The sequence below is a fragment of the Camellia sinensis genome, chromosome 6 (assembly GCF_055761805.1).
Source record: "Camellia sinensis isolate YWXY chromosome 6, ASM5576180v1, whole genome shotgun sequence".
In the NCBI taxonomy this organism is placed as follows: Eukaryota; Viridiplantae; Streptophyta; class Magnoliopsida; order Ericales; family Theaceae; genus Camellia; species Camellia sinensis.
The window spans coordinates 88759421-88783253 of record NC_138966.1 but is presented as its reverse complement, the minus strand read 5'-3'; the positions used below and the strand labels follow the sequence as shown (position 1 = coordinate 88783253).

Sequence of the window (23833 nt, the reverse complement as noted above, 5' to 3'; positions counted from 1 at the left end):
GGTAAGAAATGGGTTCGTTTTTGGTTGTTTTATACGGGTTTTCTCCTTTCTTTTTTCTCCAATGTTGACCTTCTTTTTTTATTATTCGTTTATGACATTGTTTTTCTCTCCATTGTCGATGCACACTTATTGTTTATTGCTTTGTGACATTGTTTTTGTCTCCTACTGTATGCATGCCTTTGTATCACTGAATACATTGTGGTCTCAGGGTCTCTATTATTTTTGTAGGGTCTTCTATGTCTACTTTTCTGTCATATTTTGTCTCCATAGATGGAGAATTGTGGGCCAAGTTGCTTTATATGTGGGTTTTGTTTTTTTAATATGATGTGTTTTGTAAGTAGATCCATAGTTATTGTCATTATTGTTTTGTTTATGTATGGATGCAATAATGATAACTTTTGTTAAAGTTCTGATACACCGCAGTGGCTATTTTATTGAGAATGATGAAAGGAGTTATGTTGGGGGTAATGTGGATGTATTTGACACAGTTGATGTTGATAAATTATCTATCCCAGAGATTAGCTGCATGTTGAAGGAGTTGGATGTTTTTTATTACAAGCATATTTTCTATAGGATTCCCAACAAAAATTTGGTCTTAGAGTTAAGAGTGTTGGCGAATGATGATGATATTAGAGAAATGTATTCTTTGTTGGAAAATACAAATACCTTAGAGCTTTTTATTAAGCATCATAAGCCACATAATGTAAATATTGTTCATCGTGTGTTATTCCTTACTGATGCGCCTGTGAAAGACGTGAAAAATGATGGAAATTACAACAACGATCACTGTCAAGAGGACTCAAACACTGACAGTGATGGCAATGATGACCCATCAGACAGGGATTTCTCAGATAGTAGTGATGATGATGATCCTGATCTTGATGACATCATGTTTGATAGTAATGTTGAGAGAGATATCAATAAAGAAGGGCTTAAAGAAGGTCATGAGTGTGAAATGAATGATGCAGATTCATCTGAGAAAGAACTGGTTACCCCTACAGGCTCTAATGATGAGGATAATAACAACAGGCCTAAGTAACCTGAATTTAGGTCTAAGGTTGATATGTAGAACATAGAATTCAAACTAAGAATGTGATTTAGTACTGCAAATGAGTTCAAAGATGCTATCAAGGAATATGCAGTAAAAGGAGGATATGATGTGAAGTTTACTAAGAGTGAAAAATGGAAGGTTCAAGTGAATTGTAGTGCTGGGTATGAATGGAGACTATATGCATCCAAGATGACTAGAGAGAACACTTTGCAAATAAAAACATATCAACCTAAACACTCTTGATGTAGAACTTACAAGAATAGACAAATGACTAGTTCTTGGCTGGCAGAGAAGTATGTCCAGAAATTTAGGACCACCCCAACATTGAAAGTGAATGAGTTTCAGGAAGCTATCAAAGAGGATTTTGTTGTAAGTGTGTCAACAATGAAAGCTTATAGAGCCAAAAAGACAGCAATTCAGAAGATTGAGGGAACCAATGCTGAACAATATAGTATGATATGGGATTATGCAGCTGAGTTAAAAAAAAAACCAATGAGGGTACTAATGTTGACATAAATGTGTGGAGGCCTCAATTGGAAGTTAAACCTAGGTTTCAGAGAATGTATGTATGCCTTGATGCAATTAGGAGAGGTCTTCTATCTGGTGTGAGACCATTAATTGGGTTGGATGCTTGTTTTTTAAAGGACCTTGCCAAGGGCAGTTATTTGCAACTGTTGGATGGGATGGAAACTATCAAATGTGTCCAATAGCTTATGTTGTAGCTGAGGCAGAGTGTAAGGAGAGCTGGACTTGGTTTTTACACAACTTGTTACAAGATATTGGCCCAATTGAAGAACATGGATGGACATTTATGACTGATCAACAGAAGGTAAATATTTTTATGTATTTCTTATGTTTTGAAATACTCTTATCATTATGTCATTCCTAGAATAATGTTGTCAATTAATTGTTTAGCTATGCTATCTGTTTTTGTTACAGGGACTTGTTCCAAGCTTGAGATTGGTATGCCCTAAAGCCAATCACAGGTTCTATTTCAGACATTTGTATGCAAACTTTAAGAAGTTGTTTAAAGGGAAACAGTTGAAGGATTGTGTTTAGAAGGCAGCAAAAGCATACACAAGGGTTGAATGGGAGAGGCACATGACTAAGCTGCAATAAGTAGATAGTAAGGCATATGACTGGATGATGAGAGTGAACCCAGTCCAATGGTCTAGGCATGGGTTAGTCCAAGAACCAAATCCAATAGGCTACTCAATAACATCTCTGAATGCTTTAACTCATGGGTGATACAAGCTAGGGAAAAACACATCCTTACCATGATGGAGATGATTAGAAGGGCTTTGATGGTGAGGATACATGAATGTAGTGACAGCATGCTGAAGTACAAAGGGCCTATTTGTGGAAAGATACAATGCAAAGTTGAAAAAAGGAAGCTAAAGTCCAGAGTGTGGATACTTGCATGGTCAGGAGGTGCTGAGTTTGAAGTCAGACATGAAGGGGATGGGTATGTAGTGAACTTAGAGAATAGGGCATGCACATGCTTCAAATGGGACCTCACTGGAATCCCTTGTCCCCATGGGGTAGTTGCTATATTTTTACAAAAGAAGAGGGTTGAAGATTATGTTCTTACATATTTCAAGAAGGAAACTTTTTTGAGGACTTATGAGGCATTGATTAATCCAATGAATGGGCCAGATCTGTGGCCTAATATAGGGCGTGACCCTCTTCTCCCTCCTAAGCTTAAAAGACCAACTGGTAGGCCTTCCAGACATGGAGTTAGGGACCCAGATGAACCTAAGAATCTATACAAGTTGCAGAAGAGGCAATCTGTCCTAAAATGCTCTAATGTGGTTGTTATGGTCACAATCAAAGGACTTGCAAGGGTCCAGTTAAAGGAAAGAGAAGTGGACCTTCTGGGAAATCCAATACTAGTGTAAGTATTCCATTGAATGAAAGTAAATAAACATTATGTTAGTAATAAATAATACATGTAACTAATTACAAACTTCTTTTGCAAACATTTACGGGCTTTAGGACAGTTGCATTATTTGGGGAAGAGGGGGGCAGCCAAGCACAAGCTGATGGTTGTCAATCTAGGAAGAGACCAATAGTAGTAAGTGGTGTTGAATGAGCAACTGATGGCAACCAAGGAAGATGACAAGATCAACAGCAACAGACATTGGAAACAAGCAAGCAATGGACAGCCAGTGTAGTGTGAACAAGTGGTTTTGAACACTTTTGTAATTAAAATAAGGTTTTTGCAATATTCATGGGCTTTTGGAATGTTCATGGTTTATCTTACACTACCACTTTTGTAATTAAAATAGGCTTTTGGAGCAATTATGTTGTACACATAGGTTATGAAACCTTGAACAATGCATGTATGGTTATTATTCTTTAATTGAATGGTTGAAACCCCAATGTTTGGTTGGCTTGAATTATGTTCTAAGTTCATTCATGAAAATAACAGGTTCTTATGCTTGCTTTGTTGTGGTTGTTATGTGCTTATGTCAAACCAGGTTTCATATGCTTGTATGGTTATCAATTTTGAGCATGCTTGTATGGCTATTATCATTGTACATGAATGTAGAGACAGCATGCTAAAGCTAGGGACCACTACAGGAAATGCCACTTTTGGCGACCAAAATATTGGTCGCCAAAAGCCCCATTTTTGGTCGCCGAAACAATTAGCGACTAAAATATTTTGTCGCCAAACTAGTCGCCTATACCCTGTCGGCGATAGTATTGGCGACTAAACTATTTTTAGTCGCTGAAAGTGAACGTTTTGGCTACTAAACTCTGGTTAGTCGGCAAAGGTTATCTTTTGGCGACTAAAATATTAGTCGCCAAAAGTGAACATTCGGCTACCAAACTCTGAGTAGTCGGGAAAGGGTATATTTTTGGCGACTAAATATTTAGTCGCCAAAAGTGTTCAAATAAAATAAATTAAATTTTCAGCGACTAAAACTTTTTGTCGGGAATAAGTTTTAGTCACAACATTACTACATTTAGGGACTAAAGAATTTAGTCGCCAAAAATATTATTTTTCATTTTATTAAACTTTTGGCTACTAACCATTTAGTCACTAAAAATTCTACCTTAGGCATGGTGACTTTTGCCGACTAAAACTGTTCGTAGCCAAAAACCTATTAAGATTCATTTCTTTACTTTTTGCCACCAAAAGTTTTAGTCGCCAAATGATACCCTTTTTTCCGTGACTAAAAAATTTAGTAGCCGATAGTTTATTTCTCTCATTCTCAAATTTTTTAGCTACTAATTATTTGGTGGCAAAAACGTTTTGGGTTATGTTTTTGCTACTAAATTATTAGTAGCCAAAACTTTTGATTACCTATTTGGCTACCAAAACATTTGGTGGCCAAATAATTTTCTGTTTTTTTTTAAAAAAAAAAAAAATTGTTAACAACCTGTATTCATTTATATTACATGTACCCTGTATAAACAATATAATCCATCAACACTAAAATATATTATCAACCATTAAAGCATTCAACATAATACATGAATAACCATGATTTAAATCCATACATAATACATGAATAACCAACGTCAATAATTTAAATTACAACCTGTAAACATAATACTTTCTATTACATTTGTAATTAATACAACAATGATACACAAACACCAGAGAAAATCAAACCAGCCACCTACAACGAGGAAGATTAGTGATTTGAAGCAGCTTAATTACGTCCTATAGCACCCAAAGCAAGAGAGATTTAGTCTTCTGTCCAGCTCTGCTCAACAATTTCACGCACCCTCCAGTTGTATTCATGCTTGTTCTCACTAAACAACAATGCTGCTTCTGAATTTGCAGGTGAGTTTGCATTTGGATCACAGAGCATTGACTGAAATGAGAAAAAGGGGAAACCGGCATTTGGGCTTGGGTTTGGGTTTGGATCACAGAGCAATGACTGCAATGAGAAAAATGGGAAAAATCAAAAAACATCATACCTGAACTAGTGACCAGTAGCTTTGTGGAATCAAAACATTCCTAGAAGTTATATCTACTTGGTATGGTAGAGTCATGCTTGAACAATTGACAAACTGCTGAGTTTATTACATGCATTTGCCAGTTTTGCTCATTTATTTATTAGTAAAATGATTGCACAGTATGAATTTAATACACACCACGCATAAACACGTGCCCCAAGTTGTTATGTTATATCTATGAGCTTGTTAAAAATTAATGAAAGGTTGGCCGCTATTTTGCCACACTAAATCCAAGGGATAGTATGCATGGAGTGGCCAACATGGGTTCAATTCTGCTACCTTATGAAAATTTGTTTAAAAAAGAAAAGTAAAAGTTCTGTTAAATAAAGTGGATAGATAGGTATGCACAAACCAATCAACTTTATTTTGCTGCTCTCAAATATTTTTGTATTTCATTCTAGATTTCTCATATTTTATATTACCTACATAGAGGAAAGTGGAAACCATAAAGAAAAAAATAAATAGCACAAGAGCCAAAGGAGATATGTTTTGTGCTAGCATACTCTAAATTGGTTGCAGGCTTGACGCCCTTTTTTCTCAAAATCAACAAACACGAGTCTGTCATACTCCACCAAAAAATTGACAGAAAAAGTTCTTTTGAATAACTCTTTTTCAAGCAAATTAACTACAACAGCTTCAGTTTACCATTTCACTAATCATTCGAAACTAGTATCTTTAAATCAAAATCAAAGGGTGATTTTTTACTACGAGCAATATCATCTGACCATTCCTAGCAATAGATATTTTTGAACCATATATACACTCCATCATACCTGGATAGATGTCAGTATAGCAGCTATATCATATATTGGACTCCACTGATTTTGTAGAATATCCAGACAAATACTTCCATCTGCATAAACTGGTCCAAGCACAAAACAATAGTATGAGCAACTAGCATAGGCATATATCTTAGTGACATTATGTTTCACCACATAAGAGAGGAAATCAAATATCAAGGAGCAATGAAAAGACACAAAGAAAGCAGGATTCTGTGCAACAAGCTCCAATGGATATGGCACGAAGTGTAATAGAAGCATGCAAACTAATAAACCCCAAAAAAGTAATAGAAACTTATAAAGACAAGTATAAAGCAATGTTGGCAGTCCTAAGAGGAGTAAACAGTATTGAAGTTAATATTAGTGGCAGAGCATGACTTCTGAGGATGCAGTGGCAGAAACTTAAACTTTCCATAACACAACACAATAATCTGCTACCCTCTCAATCAAGAAAGCAAAAGGATTTAATTACTTATGACAAATAGATTTTACGTGGAGCCTTCTATAAACATATCCATTACCTTCCCACTTCTCAACTTCAAGCACTTCAAGCAAACCAGGCTCAACAACCGCTTTAGTTCGCTCACATGGGAAGGATGATATACTGGAATTGGTAATTCTATATACCCAAAGTGACCTGAAAGGTAAAAAAATGAACAAAACTTTAGCAATACTTCAATGTGTCCAGCGGTCATGACCATTCAAACTTCTCAGTGTAATCAGAAAATAAAAAGGATTAAAACATGAAAAATACCTTCGCACAACATTAAAACATGACCATTGCATTCACACTAGCCATGTTTCTCAACCCACACAGTACAATTGAGTGAAGTCAAGCTAGTGAAGCACGAGTGAGTGGAAGTCAAGCTAGTGAAAAATTAAATCAATAAAGATGTCATTCTCCATCTACTTCCATTCATAGGGATAATATGCACCTCACATGGCCATTTTTTCAGCCCTCTAGCTTACATTGTATAGGATTAGGATTTGAACTAATACTACTAAGGGAAAATTACATATCAGTGGAAAGTTTACAAAATATTAACATATCAGTCAAATTCACTTTACAGCCATATATAACAACGTAACGGGTGAGACTGCAGTTTGAATGTTTTTAAGGATTGGATTTGGGATGGCCAAATTAATCCCAATACCCAGACTGGGCCAAAGCTAGAGTGGCATATATTTCCTTAGTTTCCCTTAATCATCATTAGGTAAATCACACATTTTGTTCTTCTAATTCCTTTTAACATGAATCCCAACCCTCTATTAATTAACCCAGATCACTTCCTATACCTCTGCTTCTGCTAACTTGGATATCCGCAGCCTATATGCAAAAAACTGAACTACTTCTTACTAATCGTCAGAGAATATATGTATACATGCTCTTTTAACAAAGAAGAGGATGGTCAGAGAATTCTGGAACAAGTTCCTTGATCAGTTACGAGTGTTATCTCATGGTGCTTCAAAAGTGGAAGGACTTGACAGTGGTAGAGATGAACTTCTCTATAACAACAACATAGAAACTCACTCTCTCTCTCTCTCTCTCTCTCTCTCTCTCTCTCTCTCTCTCTCTCTCTCACTCACTGAGTCAGACTGATGATAAATTTAAATGAACCCTACCTAAAGAGCTCTCACTTATAAGAAAAACCCTTGACAACCTATGGCAAGGCTATCAGATTTGTGCTATCTGTGCAGCAGAATTGGCTATGAGACGTGATAGTTCTGAGGGATTCTGAACCATAACTACATGTAAATCCTAGTTGATTTTATGGCTCCCAAAAGAAAAAAATGACCATTAAAACATTATAAATAAAACATTAAAAAATGACCATCAAAATTTTATTGCTATTATATCCCGTTACACAAAAATGTCAAATCTACAATCTCTGTCTTCTCACAATATCACAAATTTAGACACCATCAAATACATTAAAACAAATAAAAATAAAACAACCAATGTTTTATCAGCACGTCAAATTCAAAACTCGAAGTTCCATTTTTTGAGAAACATATTTTTTTCCTGAGAAACAGGGGTACATTCAAATTCATTAAAAGCTTTGATATTTCTTGCAATCCCAATAATGCATTTTCAATCTTCAAATTTCAACAATTAAATCAAAAACTATGATATATCCATATACCCAAACACATGCATATACATATCATATATATCCATAACATGAGTATATATTACCTCTCTGTTTTTCCCCTCTAGCATCATCTTGAGCTCAGTGATCTCTCCTTCCTGCTCCTTATTCTGACTCAAAAGCTCCCTCTCACTCCTAAGCACCATAGCCAGAGTCCTCGTATTCGATTTCACCTCCGTCAAAGCCTTCTTCTCACTCCCCACCGACCCCGACCCTGACCCCAACCCCTTTCCAAACAGCTTCCGATGCAAACCGGAGAAATTCGACCCATTCTTTGCAGTCTTCTTCAAATCCTCCGCTATAAAATCCGCCGGAATGACCAAATTCGCCGCCTTCTTCGGCTTCGCCGTCCTCTTCTCTATCAATTTCTTCACCATTGCACTAAAATTCTCATCGTTCTTCACTCTCACCTGAGCTACGTCCGACGATTTGGCCTTGACGATGGCACGCGAAGAGTTGTGCTCTGCTGCTGCGGCCGGAGATTGGCTCCGGCGGGCGGTGGATCCGGCGATGAGGCGTTTGAGGGAGGATTGCTTGGGTTTATTGAGCTCGGTGGAGGACGATGGATCGGACTGGTGACACTGAGTCGAAGATCGAGAATCGATAGAGCTGTATCGCAATGCAGCGGATTTGATTGAAGCCATTTTTGGGTTTGGGAGTGATTGGTGTGAAGATCTGTGACTGATTTTAGCGTTTGAATCTCAAGATAGAGTGAGCATTTCTAGGGTTTCTGATGAGAGAAAGAGAGAGAGATTGTCTGAAATCTGAGACATAAAAAGGGGAGAAGCGTGTGGCAGAGATTGGTCGTGATATGGGGGGAGTGGCTTCTTGGCGCTGTCTGAATTCAAATTTTCGCGTGAGAGGCGCGCGGTGCTTTCAGCACACTGGTGATCAAAAAGTATAATTTGATGAAAAGTTATTTTTATGCTAAATTTGGGAGTTGATTTTTTTTAATAATTTTTAATTAAAATATAATGTAAAAAAATTTAATTTTATTTGAGGTATTTTTTTAGTTTTTTACGAAAAGATATGTAAAAAATAGGAAGAGATGGTGGCGATAGTAGTAGTAATGGTAGTCGTAGAGGTGAAGTAGCGTGGTGTTTGCAGTAGTGGTGAAGGTGATAGAAGAGATGGGTGGTGAGAGAGAGTGATAGACAGAGAGACACGGAGATAAGGGAGAGAGTGATAGACAGAGAGACACAGAGATGGGAGACGAGAGATGAGTGAGAGAGATAAAGAGAAGAGAGATGAGCGAAAGAGATAGAGAGAGAAAAGAGATGAGAAAAGAGATGAAAGAAGAGATAGATGAGTGAGAGACACAGAGAGACACAGAGATGAGGGAGAGAGTGAGCAATGTGAACACAATAGGAGAGAGAGATAAACAGACAGATAGACACATAAAAAGAAAGAGAGAGAGAGAGAGAAGAGTGAGAGACAGACAAACAGACACAGAGAGAGAAACAAAGAGAGAAGAGTGATAAGTGAGAGAGAGAGAGATAAAGAGAGAAAGAGATATAGAGAGAGAGAGACAGAGAGACAGACAGAGAAAGAGATAGAGAGAGACATATAGAAAAATAGAGAGAAACAAGCGATGAGAGAGATATATAGAAAGAGAACGAAAAGAGATGAACGAGAGAGAGAACAGAAAAATAGAGACATAGAGAGAAGACAAATGAGAGAGATAAAGAGAAGAAAGATGAACGAAAGACACATAGACAGATAGACAAACAGACAGAGAAAGAAGAGTGATGAGTGAAAGAGAGAAAAATAAGAGTGGTGGTAGTTGAATGTATAGCGACCCTGGTCTTTTCCCATTTAATTATTGTATCCGGACTGTTCCGTAGATTTTGTCATTGTAGAATGGTTGTTGTTGTTTTTCCTTATTTTCTCTTTTGGAATTATAGGATGTGTTGGGCAGGTTTGTTTCAGGTTGGTTGGGTTTAGAAACCAAGAGTTGCTGTCCAGGTTTTTGGTTCTTCGCTCGAGCGAGTAGTTGTTCGCTCGAGCGAGAGGTAGTGTTTGATTTGGACCTGTAGCTGAGCATTCTTGGCTCGAGCGAGCTTTTCTTCGCTCGAGCGAGTTAGTTCATCCTTCGCTCGAGCTATAGTTCCTTCGCTCGAGCGTGTGTCTGGGTTCAGACCTGAGGGTTTGAGTTTTTCGCTCGACCGAGCTTTCTTTCGCTCGAGCGAGCATTTGAGTTGTTGGCTCGAGCAAGGCTTCCTTGGCTCGAGCGTAGTTTCTCTGTGTCTGGTAGCTCGAGCGACCAAGTCTTCGCTCGAGCGAGCCTGTCCAGTTTATATACACAGCAGCGGGATTTGATCAGTCTTTTTCATATTCTTTTGATTCAAAACCCCAGGTTCGACTTCTCTCTCTCCCTACTCACCTTCTTTCTTAGATTTGATCCACATAGGGTGTGTTTCTACCCTAGATCCTTCATTAAAAAGATAGAGTGAGGCAAGGGCTACCATTTAATCTGAGCATTTGACGATTTGGAGCACTTTGGTATTTTGGGCATTCATCTATTTCTTCACCTTTTTGGGTTGTTTTCTTTGAGGTAGGGATTTCCTACTCCATTTTATAGGTTTTGCTCTAAGTTTTGGTATTTTGATGTGTTGGGTTACTTTGGTAATTTTCGGGAAAACCCTAGTTGTTGTAATAAATTAATTTATATAATCAATTCAGGGAAAATTGGGGAATTTAGTTGAATTCATGGAATTAATGAATTTATTGATTAAATGGTGTAGTTGGTTAGTTTAATCACTCACCTATGAAAATGTTGGAATTATGTTAGTTGATACATTTATTTCCTGTTTAGAAATAACTGTTTTGGGCTATCGGTGGAGGATAGTCGTGATTGTTGTAGACATTGCATGTGGATTAGGAATAACTGAAACTAATCACATTGGTTAAGTCATTTACTTTGATTATTGCATTGATACAGAAAATACGTGTATTGATTGAGCATTGCATTTGCATACATTGTTTTGTGTGGGAGGAGATAGGGGATGTACTCCACGGTTTAGGGGAAGATAGGGGATGGACCTCTAAACCGGATTTTGTTTGGGAGGAGATAGGGGATGGACTCCATTAGCATCACTTTTATGTGTGCTTATTTATATAGAAGTGTTTTATTGATACAGCACTAAAATGTGTATCAATCTGGAAGTATGAAGTGTTGTGAATTGAGCTTGAGTCTCATTTGTTTGTTGATATTGGAAGGATATGAATATGGTATATGTAATTCACTGTTGTAGGTTGGCCAGGTTCTGAGCCATGTTGATAAAATTGGAGAGTAAATTGTATCTTAGACAATAGTGTCATGAGACTGTAAAATGAAGTGGTTGATTATCTTGGTTAACCATCTGTCAAATACTATTGCTTTATTCATTGCTTATATGTGGTTTAGTATATTCCTACTGGGCTGTGGCTCACCCTTTATGGGAACATCATTTTCAGGTTCAGGTGATAAGCAACCTCCCAGGACTTAGTTTGGAAGGATGCGGATTTTGAAGACTTGTCTTTAGTTATTTATTTTAAATAAGGTTACATGTAAACATTCAAGCCAAGGGCTTAACTTGTAAATGGGTTAATACTCATTCTTTTGTGTCCAAGTGTTAGCTTGGAAAGATGTAAGCCCTTAGGGCATTTATTTTGATGTTCCATGTAATGACTTTTAATAAAAGTACTCTGATGAATAATTCAAAAGATTCATTTTCTTTTAATAATGCACGTTAATGCTATGTACATTATGGGTTTAATTTGAGGGCGTTACAGAATGGCATTTGCAGTAGTGGTAAATGTGGTAGAGAAGATGGGTGGTGAGAGAGAGAGATGAGTGAGAGACGAATAGAGAAAAGAGATAGAGAGACAGAGAAAGAGACAGAGTGATGAGCGAGAAAGAGACAAAGTGGTCGCTAAAAGTGCATTTTTTTGTAGTGGATCGATAAATCGAAAGGGAGCTCAATAAATAAAGAAGACAGATAATTCAAAACTCTTTTCAAAACTTAATTCAAATCAATATTTTAAATATTTTAAATATTTAAAATATTTTAAAAATATTTTAATTTTGTGAGAGACAGATAAAGAAGAGAGATAGAGAGAGAGAGAGAGAGAGAGAGAGAGAGAGACAAAGATAGAGTGATGAGTGAGATAGACAAAGTGGTTGCTAAAAGTGTATTTTCTTATAGTGGATCGATAAATCGAGAAGGAGCTCGATAAAGAGAGAAGATGAGAGTAAGAGAGTGAGCAAAACGAACATAGTAAGAGAGAAATAGACAAATAGACAAGTAGACAGAGAGAGATAGAGAAGAGTGATGAGTGAGAGAGAGACAGGGAGAGAGAGATAGACAGAAAAAGAGATAGAGAGAGAAAGAGAGAGAGAGAGAGAGAGAGAGAGAGAGATGAAGAGATAGAAAAAGAGAGAGAAACAAAAGATGAGCGAGAGATAGACAAAAAGAGAGAGAAATAGAGCGAATATTTGCTGCTAATTTTTTTCGAGTCAATGAAAAATAGATCAGGCTTGTTAAATTAATATTTTTTAATTTTATTTATTGTTTATACTTTTTACTTTATTGGAGTTTTATGACTCAGTTTGTGAAAAAAAAATTACAAAATTTAAAAATATTTAGAAAGTATAAAATTAAAAATAAGTCTTACAAATCAGATTTATTTACTCATAAGTCATGAATGAATTTTTTTTACACACTTACCCCTCGTTTTGATAATGAAAATTTTTTAAAACTTTTTAAATATATGTTTTGTGTCTGTAAAATGATTATTTCATTAGTACTGGTAATAATATTGAAAAATTTATTAAAATGATAAATAATTGGGATATTTTATCTTTTATTTGTGAATTTTGATTTATTCTTAATTTATTAGTGTTATTGAAATATGATGATGTAAAAAGTATAAATAGTTTAATTGTACTTTTTAAAAATAATAAATTTATTATTAAAAATTAAATTCATCAGACTGACCTGTAACTATGCCTTTAAATTTTTGCAATGTAAAACTATCGACAAACAGCCAATAACAAGTTGCCAATTTTAGCATACCTTTCGCGTGAGGGCCCAATTATTAAAAGATGTGTTCAACCATCAAATGAAAGCCGACTACTTCTTCCATCTAAAAATAATAATCTATTTTCAGAATTTAATTTCTTTTTATAATACAATTATTACATTTTAAAAATATTAATTTTTCAAAATTACCTTGTGATAGTATATTTTTTTAGACATATCAATTGTCATAATTGTACTTTTTGTATTATTAATGGATTTAAAAAAAGGACAAAATAAGAAATTCATATTATTTTAATAATTAATTTTCTTAAAAAATTAATATTTTGAGATAATAAAAAAAAATTAAGATATTAATATTTTTGGATGGTGGGTGTACAACCTCTTAATAGTGGTAGTGGTGGTAGTGGAGTGGTGGTGATGATAGTAGTAATAGTAGTTGTAGAGGTGAAGTAGCGATAGTGGAAGTAGTGGTGGGGGTGGAATGATAGAGAGAAGAGAGATGAGCGAAAGAGACAGAGAGAGAAAAGAGATGAGAGAAGAGATAGATGAGTGAGAGAGAGAGACAGATAGACAGACAGACAGAAAGAGAAGAGTGATGAGTGAGAGAGAGAAAGAGAAGAGAGAAAGAAAGATGAAAAAATGAATGAAAAGATATAGACAAAGAGAAAGAGAGAGAGAGAGAGAGCAAAAAGAGAGAGATGAGCGAGAGACAGAGAGAGATGAGCGAGAGAGATAAAGAGAAGACAGACAGAGAGAGATGAGAGATGAGAGATGAGAGAGATAAAGAGAAGAAAGATGGACGAGAGACAGAGACAGAGACAGATAGACAGACAGAGAAGAGTGATGAGTGATAAGTGAGAGAGAGAAAGAGAAGAGAGACAGAGACATAGAGAGAAAGAAAGAGACAGACAGACAAAGAAGAGTGATGAGTGAGAAAGAGAGAGACAAGAGAGATAGAGACACATAGAGAAAGAGACAGACAGACAGACAGAGAAAAGTTATGAGTGAGAGAGAGAAAGAGAAGAGAGACAGAGACAGAGACAGAGACAGAGAGATAGAAAAATGAAAAAATTGGTGAAAAGAGAAATGTTCGAAAGAGTAAAACAACGTCGTTTTTATTTTTTATTTTATTTTTTGTAACAGAAAAATACCGTTGCATTTATTTAAACCATTTTATGACCATATATATATATATGAAGCTGTCTTAAAGCCACAATATATATATATATATTTGCATTTATATTCTTATATTCTTCTACTATATATATATATATATAAAATAAGAAAGAAAATTAAAAAAAAAGAAGGAAAAAAATTTTTTAAATGTTTTTTGAGCCAGCTCAACCCGTGTTTTTTTAGTCGCCAATTACTTTTATAAATCCCTCAAATTTAAATTAGAAATGTCTCCCTCCAAATTTAAATTAACAATAGTGTTTGATTATTGTTAACCGTGTATAACGTAAAAATAATTTTAAAAAGTTGAAAAAATTAATTATTAAATAGTTAAAAATTTTATTAAAATATTATTTTAATAATCAATTTTTTTTAAAAATTAATATTTTGAGATAATAAAAAATAAAATAAGATATTAATATTTTTGGATGGTGGGTGTACAACCTCTTCATAAAAATAAAAATAAAAATAAAACAACTATTTTGTTTAGTCAAATTTTCAAGTGGAGACTAATGGTATTGTTGTTAATAAAATAAAATACTATTTTGTTAATTTTTTTATTTTCATTCGGCTACCAAACAATTTAGTAGCCAAAAGTAGGTCTACAGCGACTAAAATTTGCTTAAAATATTTAAAAAAGTTGAAAAAATTAATTATTAAAAAATTAAGAAAAATTTTAAAATCTGAAATAATATCAATAAGTCTTACATTTTACACACTTAGACCTCGTTTTGATAATGAAATTGAAAAATTTATTTAAATGACAAATTATTACATTTTAAAAATATTCATTACATTTTAATAATATTAATTTTTCATTACAACCCTACAGAAATTACCATTACCTAAAGGAACACTTTACCATTATTAAACAATCGGCTACCAAAATATTTAGTAGCCAAAAGTAGGCCTTTGGCGACTAAAAAGTAATTTAGTCGGTGAATCCCCTGTTTTTGGCGACCAAAATTTTGGTCGCCAAAGGTATTTTATAATTTTTTTATTTTCATTCGGCTACCAAAATATTTAGTAGCCAAAAGTAGGCCTTTGGCGACTAAAAAGTAATTTCGTCGGTGAATCCCCCGTTTTTGGCGACCAAAATTTTGGTCGCCAAAGTTATTTTATAATTTTTTTTATTTTCATTCGGCTACCAAACTATTTAGTAGCCAAAAGTAGGTATACAGCGACTAAAAGAAATTTTGTCGCCGAAACTTGACATTTGGCGACCAAAAGTTTGGTCGGGAAAGATTAAAAATTAATTTTTTAATTTTCATTTGGCTACCAAACAATTTAGTAGCTAAAGGTACCTTTACGGCTACTAAATTTTTATTTAGTCGCCAATTGTCATATGTTTAGCTACTAAAAATTGTTTTAGTCACCAATTGTAATATCTTTAGCTACTAAATTTCTTTTAGTAGCCAATAATCAACATTCCCCTACTAAAAAAAATTAGTAGCTAAAAAGTTGACTTTTACCGACTAATATTATTTTTGGTAGCCAATTCCGTGACTTTTGGCGACTAAATTAGTTTTGGTAGCTAAAAGTGGTCGGTAAAAATGCTTTTTCTTGTAGTGGACAAACCATTATAAAACCATTTCACCAATTGATAACAAAAGCATTGTAATTACAAAACAAAAGCATTTCACAAACCATTTCAAACCTAACATTTTATTTGCATTTGACCATTACAAAACAAAAGCAATGCACTAGGCATTTCCCCATTACAAAACAAAAGCATTGCAATTGCAATTGCAATTGATAACAAACATTTTCACCATTTCAAACCAAACACAATTGACATTGCCATTGTTCAACAAAAGCATTGCAATTACAAAACACATTGTGGAAGTAATGTACCCAGACAAAACACATATTATCAATTACATAGCAAGCCTAAGCACTATTTTGGAGTACAAATAGTCCATTCATAAGCAATGTAGAAATCAAGGCAATGACAAGCCACTTCTGCCGTGCATGATAACATTGAACAACATCCTCTAATTGTGCGACCTCATTGACACATTCTTCTAGTGCTGCAACCTTATCCATCAACTTTGGCAACACTTGTCTACCACGAGCACATGTGGGTAGATCGTATCAGGAAAAGAAACCACAAGCCCCATTTTTCTGTAATTGCAATCAAACATAAACAAATGAGCAATTATTTTTAGGTGAATCTTCCATACAGTTGTTATCTTCTTCGAATTGAACATATTACTTTATTCTCAATTTTCTATAAATACTAAAAAATTGCTAACTGACTTCACTGGAAAATTGTATACACTTTACTCCATAATTAGGACAACCCAAAAACCTCCTAGCAGGATTAGCATGAGTCCACGAAGTTCTGATCTTCACTCTTAACCCACAGCTGCAACGAGTCAACTCACCCCAATTATTCCCACCCCAGCTATTACCTTCACTCATTTTTGTCTTCCATTCTAATGGAATTGCACGACTATAGAGAGAAAAAAAAGGTCAACAATGGAGACAAATAGAAGGTCAACAATGGAGAAAAAGAAAGGGGAAAACCCGTATAAAACAACCAAAAACGAACCCATTTCTTACCTCTATCTCAGAGTCCAAAGCTTTTTGGAAAATCAACTATGAAATTGTTGTCTTCCTTCGACGCGTGGCTTCAATCGCGTGTTGAATCACCAAGTGGGTCGCATGGAGCTATAAATAGCAATAGAGAGGTGTCTTTTGCCCTAAATGATAAAGATTAGAGCAATTTTGGGGCCCAAATCAGTTTTTCGTTAACTAATAGAAACGGAGATGGACGGGGGATTTGGATTGCAACACGGGTGGAATAGTGGGGTACAAATTGTCACAATTTGAAACTTGGGGTTTAATTTGAAAAAGGCACTAAACCCTGGGATTTTTTGTGTAATTTCCCATAAAATAAAAGTTAAATGAAGCTAGTCAATGGCAATTTTCTTAATTTTTTAAAAGTTAACAATTGTTTGGGCGAGAAGTTTATTTTGAATCAAGCAATCTTAGTCATTTAATATTTAATTAGGTCAATCTTTAACTTATTTCGAATCAAACAAATTTAACCAATATATTTTGATAAAACCACTAAAATCACAATTAAACTAATGAATCAGTCAAACCAAAAACAGTTCACCCTGTCGGTTAGGTCAAAAGACCAACCAACTTATACAAAAATTAATTAATTAAAACTTTTAAATTTTATTTTAATTTTAAAATTTAAACTGTCTTCAACTAAAACATACACAACACTACAATATTAAATGGGAACATAAGGTTTATATAGTGAAACAACTTATTTTTTCCTCATTTTCTTGATATGGAATTGTAAAATAAAAGTTAATAGTTATTTGGACAGGTAGTTCGTTTCTAGTTAAGCAATCTCAGTCGTTCAATTTTTAATAAGGTCAATCTAAGTTTATTTCAAATCAAACAAATCTAAGTAATATATTTTGATAAAACAGCTAAAATCGTGGTTAAACTAGTGAATCAGTCAAACCGAAAACGATTCAGCCTAATTAGCTAAGTCAAAAGACCAACCAATGTACAACAAAATTAATTAACTAAAACCTTTAAATTTTATTTTAAAATTTAAACCATCTTAAACTGAAACATACACTGTAACGCCCTCAAAATAAACCCATTATATGCATATCATCAACACGCATTACTTAAAGAAAACAATTTATTAATTCATTCTTCAGAGTATTACTAAATAAAAACATTACATGTAACATCAGATTAAATGCCCTATGGGCTTACATCTTTCCAAGCCAACACTTAGATACAAAATATGAGTTCTAACTCAAATACAAATAAAGCCCTAGGCTTGATTATTTATTAAATAAAAACAAACAACTAAAGATAATCTTCAAAATCCAAATCCTTCCAAGCTAAGTCCTGGGAGGTAGCTTATCACCTGAACCTAAAAATGATGTTCCCATAAAGGGTGAGCCACAGTCCAGTAGAAATATACTAAACCAAACATAAGCATTGAATAAAGCAATAGCATTCAATAGATGGTTAACCAAGATAATCAATTACTTCATTATACAGTTTCATGACACTAATGCCTAAGACATGTTTTACTTTCCAACATTATCAATATGGCTCAGAACCTGGCCAATCTTACAACGGTGAACCATACATAATATATCCACATTCATCCATGTCAACAAACAGATGAGACTCAGGCTCAAATCAAAACACTTCATACTTCCAGTTTGATACACATTTTAGTGTTGTATCAATAAAACACTTCAATATAAATAAGCACACATAAAAGTGATGCTAATGGAGTCCATCCCCTATCTCCTCCCAAACAAAATCCGGTTTAGAGGTCCATCCCCTATCTTCCCCTAAACCGTGGAGTACATCCCCTATCTCCTCCCACACAAAACAATATATGCAAATGCAATGCTCAATCAATACACGTATTTTTTGTATTAATGCAGTAGTCAAAATTAATGACTTAACCACTGTGATTAGTTTCAGTTATTCCTAATCCACATGCAATGTCTACAACAAACACGACTATCCTCCACCGATAGCCCAAAACAGTTATTTCTAGACTGGAAATAAATATATCAACAATTCAATAGGCGAGTGATTTTAATTATCCAACTACACCATTTAATCAATGAATTCCTCAATTTCATGCATTTAACCAATTTCCCCAATTTCCTTAAATAAATTATACAAATTAATTTATTAATACAACTAGGGTTTTTTTTTAAAATTACCAAAGCATTCCCAACATATCAAAATACCAAAACTTAGAACAAAACCTATAAGATGGAGTAGGAAATCCCTACCTTGAAGAAAAGAACTCGAATGGAGAAGATGACGAAAGCCAAAGTGCTCCAAACCCAAGATTGTTCAGATTAAACGGAAGCCCTCGACCCACTCTATCTTTTTAACAAAGAACTTAGGGTAGAAATACACTCTAAGTAGATCAAACCTAAGAGAGAAGGTGTGTAGGGAGAGGGAGAAGACGATTCTAGGGTTTTAAAATAAAAAAGGAGATGAAAAATCATCCAGAAAGTCGGATCTCGGATTTTTATACCAGTCGCCCCGCTCGAGCGTGGAAACCCCCGCTCGAGCGCCACTCACAGACTCCCGCTCGAGTGGCCAAACTCCCGCTCGAGCGGCGAATGCACACTCCCAGAAGTTTTTGCAGACAGGTCCCCGCTCGAGCGCCCAACTCCCCGCTCGAGCGTCACTCACGACTTTCCGCTCGAGCGTCCAATCCCCCGCTCGAGCGGCTAACAATACACAGGACATACTGGATGGGTGTATTCCCCGCTCGAGCGCCCAAACCCCCGCTCGAGCAGACAAGCCAAAATCTGGGCAACTAGACTTGGTTCCTAAGCTCAACCAACCTGCTCCAAATCTTCCCAACACAACCCAAGACTCAAAATAAGAAAATGATGAATGACAACAACAATTATACAATGACGGAATCTACGGAACCTAAGTCCGGATACAATAATCAAATGGGAAAAGACCGGGGTCGCTATATACACAATACTATAATATTAAATGAGAGTATAAGACTCACTTTATATAAATGAAACAACTCACTCTTTCTTTATTTTCTTGATGTGGGATTGTAATTATTTTAAAGTTAAATATTATGAGAGTTTCAAAATCTCATATAAAATTATTTTTAAAATCAAAATGTTTATGTGACAAAATCAAATACTGAAAGTTGACCCTGTCACGCGGCAAAAATTTGTTGTTGGGCAAGATTTTCAACATCTTTTTTGAAAATTTGTTTAGCTGCAGAACAATCAACTCTAATTAAAAAATGTTGATTTAATAAATCATCCTGGAATTTTAAAACACATTTAATAATGGCTAAACATTCTTTTTTAACAGTTGGATAATTTTTGGCAGCTTGATGCCAAATACCAGAATGAAACCTTAAAAGTTCTTCTTTTTTGCTAGTTGGATTTAATTGTTTAAGTGTGCCACCAAAACCAAGGCTAGAGGCATCAGTTTCATCAATTTTCTTCCATGCTGGATTTGGTAAAGATAAACAAGGAAGAGTTTTTACTCTAGCTTTTATCTTTTGAACAGCTGTTGTATGTTCTGGATTCCATGGTGGAAGATTTTTTCTAAGTCTAGGATATAAAATTGCTACATCGGTAGCAAGGTTAGGATAGTAATCATGAATATAATTCAAACTTCCCAAAAATCTCTATAATTGAGTTTTATCTTTAATTTCATCTGGAAATTTAGATGCAAATTCCATGCTTCTATTAATTGGAATAATAGTGCCATTATGAATGTTATGGCCTAAAAATCTTATTGTTATCTGAAAAAGTTGCATTTTTTTATGCAGATACCACTAATCCATTTCTGATGATAACATGCTTAAAAATATTAAGACGTTTCATATGCTGATCAATTGATGAAGAAAAAATTAAAACATCATCAATATAGCAAATGGAAAATTCTGTATAAGGATTGAAAATATCATTCATAATATGCTGGAATTCAGATGGTGCATTTTTCAAACCAAATGGCATAACATTCCATTCGAAATGCCCAAAGGGAACTGTAAAAGCAGTTTTCTATCTATCTTTTTCAGCAATTTGGACTTGCCAATATCCTGATTTCATGTCAAATTTTGAAAATATGACTGCATCCTGGAGACTGTCTAAAAGGTCCTTCTTATTAGGAACTGGATACCTTATCCATTGTAAGGCTTCATTAAGAGGTTTGTAATTGATGACTAATCTTGGCACACCTCTTTCAATCTCTGCATTTTTACTAACATAAAAGGCAGTACAACTCCAAGGAGATCAACTGGACCTAATAAGCTTTTTCTGAAGAAGAGTATTTATTTTTGATTTACAAAGTTCTAAATACTCTTTTTTCATTTGTCTTGGGCGAGCGCGGGTTGGAATTTTCCGCTCATCATAACCTGGTTCATAGGGCAAAGAAACTATGTAACGCCCTCAAAAAAAAATAACTAAAAACCCATCAATAAAGACATTCATTGATATATAAAAGTTCCACATTCTTCATTTTATCAGAGTTTCATTACAAAAAGTATTACATGTTAACGACAAAAGCAAATGCCCTAAAGGCTTACAGCTTTCCAAGTTAACACTTGGTTACAACAAAAGAGTACTAACTCATTTACACATTAAGCCCTTGGCTTGAATTACATGTAATACATCAAAATAAAACGACAAAAGTGTGTCTGCCTCTGGCCTCCCAAGCTATGTCCTTGGAGGTGGCATGCTACCTGTACCTGAAAATGATATTCCCATATAGGGTGAGCCACAGCCCAGTAGAAATACACTAAACCAAATATGAACAATGACTAAAAGATTAGCAGTTGATAGATGGTCAACACTGGTACCTTCCCTTATCACATATTACATTTTCATGATATACAAGTTCATATTACAACTCATTTTCCAATTCCTTTTCAATTCTCAAATTACATCCATGGCTCAGAACCTGGCCAAACAACTCATATGAGACAATAACTCATATCAAACACTTCCCATTTCATATTAGATAAGCATACTAGCTATATCACACAACAACAGATAAGCATACAAGCTATATCATCACTTCCACAGATATGCATACGAGCACTATCACACTTCCAATGACAAGCATATGAGCTCTGTCAACACATTAATAGATAAGCATATGAGCTCTATCTATGGAGTCCATCCCCTATCTCCTCCCAACACATCCGGTTTAGAGGTCCATCCCCTATCTTCCCCTAAACCGTGGAGTACATCCCCTATCTCCTCCAACACACACAATGCATATAAACAACAATTATACACATCATCACACAATACATAAATTTAATGTATTCTCTCAATCATCAATCTCAATGACACATTCTAGTGATTAGTTTCAGTTTGCCTAATCATCATGCATTGTCTACAACAATCACGACTATCCTCCACCGATAGCCCAAAGCAGTTATTCCTATATAGAAAATAAATGCAACAATGGATATGTAATCGACATTCCAACTAGGTGAGTGATAAATAATCCAACTACACCCTTTTATCCCATGACTTCCCAAATCAATTCTTCATGTCTCATAATTAATTATGCAAATTAATTAACCAATGTAATTAGGGCATTTTCCATAATTCACATTACAACCCTTAGGTTCCATTTTCATTAATGTCTCAACATTAATTCCACTTTCTCATGCCAAACATGCATCTAGGTTTTATATAAATAAAAACCCCAACTTTTTATAAAATTACATAAGTGCCCCAAACTTTTACCAAACTACCAAACCAACCCCAACATCTAAAAATACCAAAATTTAAAGACAAGGTTCATAGAAAGGAGTAGGTTATCCCTACCTCAAAGTTTGAGCTCCAATGGAGATGAAGACTAAAACCAAAATGCTCCAAATTCCAAAATTTTCAGATTAAAAAGACGCCCTCGACGATCAACACAACTTTTACAAAGGCCGAAGAGAAGGAAGACACTCTAACTAGATCAAACCCTAGAGAGAAGGGAGTATCTAGAGAGAGAGGTTCTCAAAAATGGTTTTTAGAAAAAGTAGGAGAGAGAAAGAAAAGCAAAAAGTGATTTGAAATCACCCAGCGGATAACTCATATACGTATGGTCCGCTCGAGCGGAGAACACGACGCTCGAGCGCCAAGAACAAAACTCTGGACACGCTCGAGCGCAATAAGGCCCGCTCGAGCGCCAAGACACAAGAATAAAGCACTTCCGCTTGAGCGCCAAAACCAGCCCGCTCGAGCGCAGATTTCCACCTCCCAGAACTTATACTCCGGAAGTACTACCCGCTCGAGCGTCCAACGACCCGCTCGAGCGCCACCGCTCGAGCGTAAACAAATCCGCTCGAGCGCAAAAATCAAGTCTGCAGAAGTTTTGCAGACACCCGAAAATACTAGAGGTGTGCAATACCCGCTCGAGCGCCAGAACACCCGCTCGAGCGCTAGACTAGAAACCAAACTCCGCTCGAGCGCAGAATAACCCGCTCGAGCGTAACACCAAAAACCTGGGCAACAAGGATAAAGACCAAGGCTTAACCCACCTGTTCAACACAAGCCCATAAACATCCTAAAACTCAACCAAGTGGAATTTAAAGGACGACAACATGACAGATACCACTACGAACCTCACGGAACCAAGTCCGGAATACAACAGAACAGCAAAGGGATAACCGGGATCGCTATAAACTATGTGTTTCTTGCGATCCCAAAATGCATTAGGAACATCACTACAAATTTCAATTTGAAATTCTTTTTCTAGTGACTTTACTTTCTGTTGGAAAGAAGACTGTTGAAGTCTTTGTTCTGTAGTTAAAAAACTAATTTCTTTTTGAAGAAAATTAATTTGTTTTTCTTTGAAATTAACTAGATCCTTGATTTGATCTAATTCTTTCGTACAGGGTTCTGTAACAAACTCAAAAATAATCGGTTGATTATTTAAGGTTGTATGTATGCCAATGGAATCAATTTTAGAAATTGGCATCAATAAACACAGGAATGGAGTTCCAAGAATTATGGCTTGAGACATGTTCTTAATAAGAACAAATGAATTGGGAAGACATAATCCTTGATTACAGATTAAAACTTCTGGAAGTTTATACTGAATGTATAACGAATTACCACTTACACTTGTAAGTGATTGGGTTGTTTTATGAAAGTACTTAGTAGGGATTAATCC

General features: G+C 35.3%; 1 long non-coding RNA gene across 1 annotated transcript; it reads right to left on the bottom strand.

The window, feature by feature from the left end:
- Window positions 1-15791: 15791 nt before the first annotated feature.
- LOC145792762 (uncharacterized) lies at window positions 15792-17755 on the bottom strand. Its single transcript, XR_014332615.1, has 2 exons — window positions 16715-17755; window positions 15792-16273 (listed from the first exon to the last, which is right to left on the bottom strand). It is a non-coding gene; the product is annotated as an uncharacterized LOC145792762 (long non-coding RNA).
- Between the last annotated feature and the right edge of the window lie 6078 nt (window positions 17756-23833).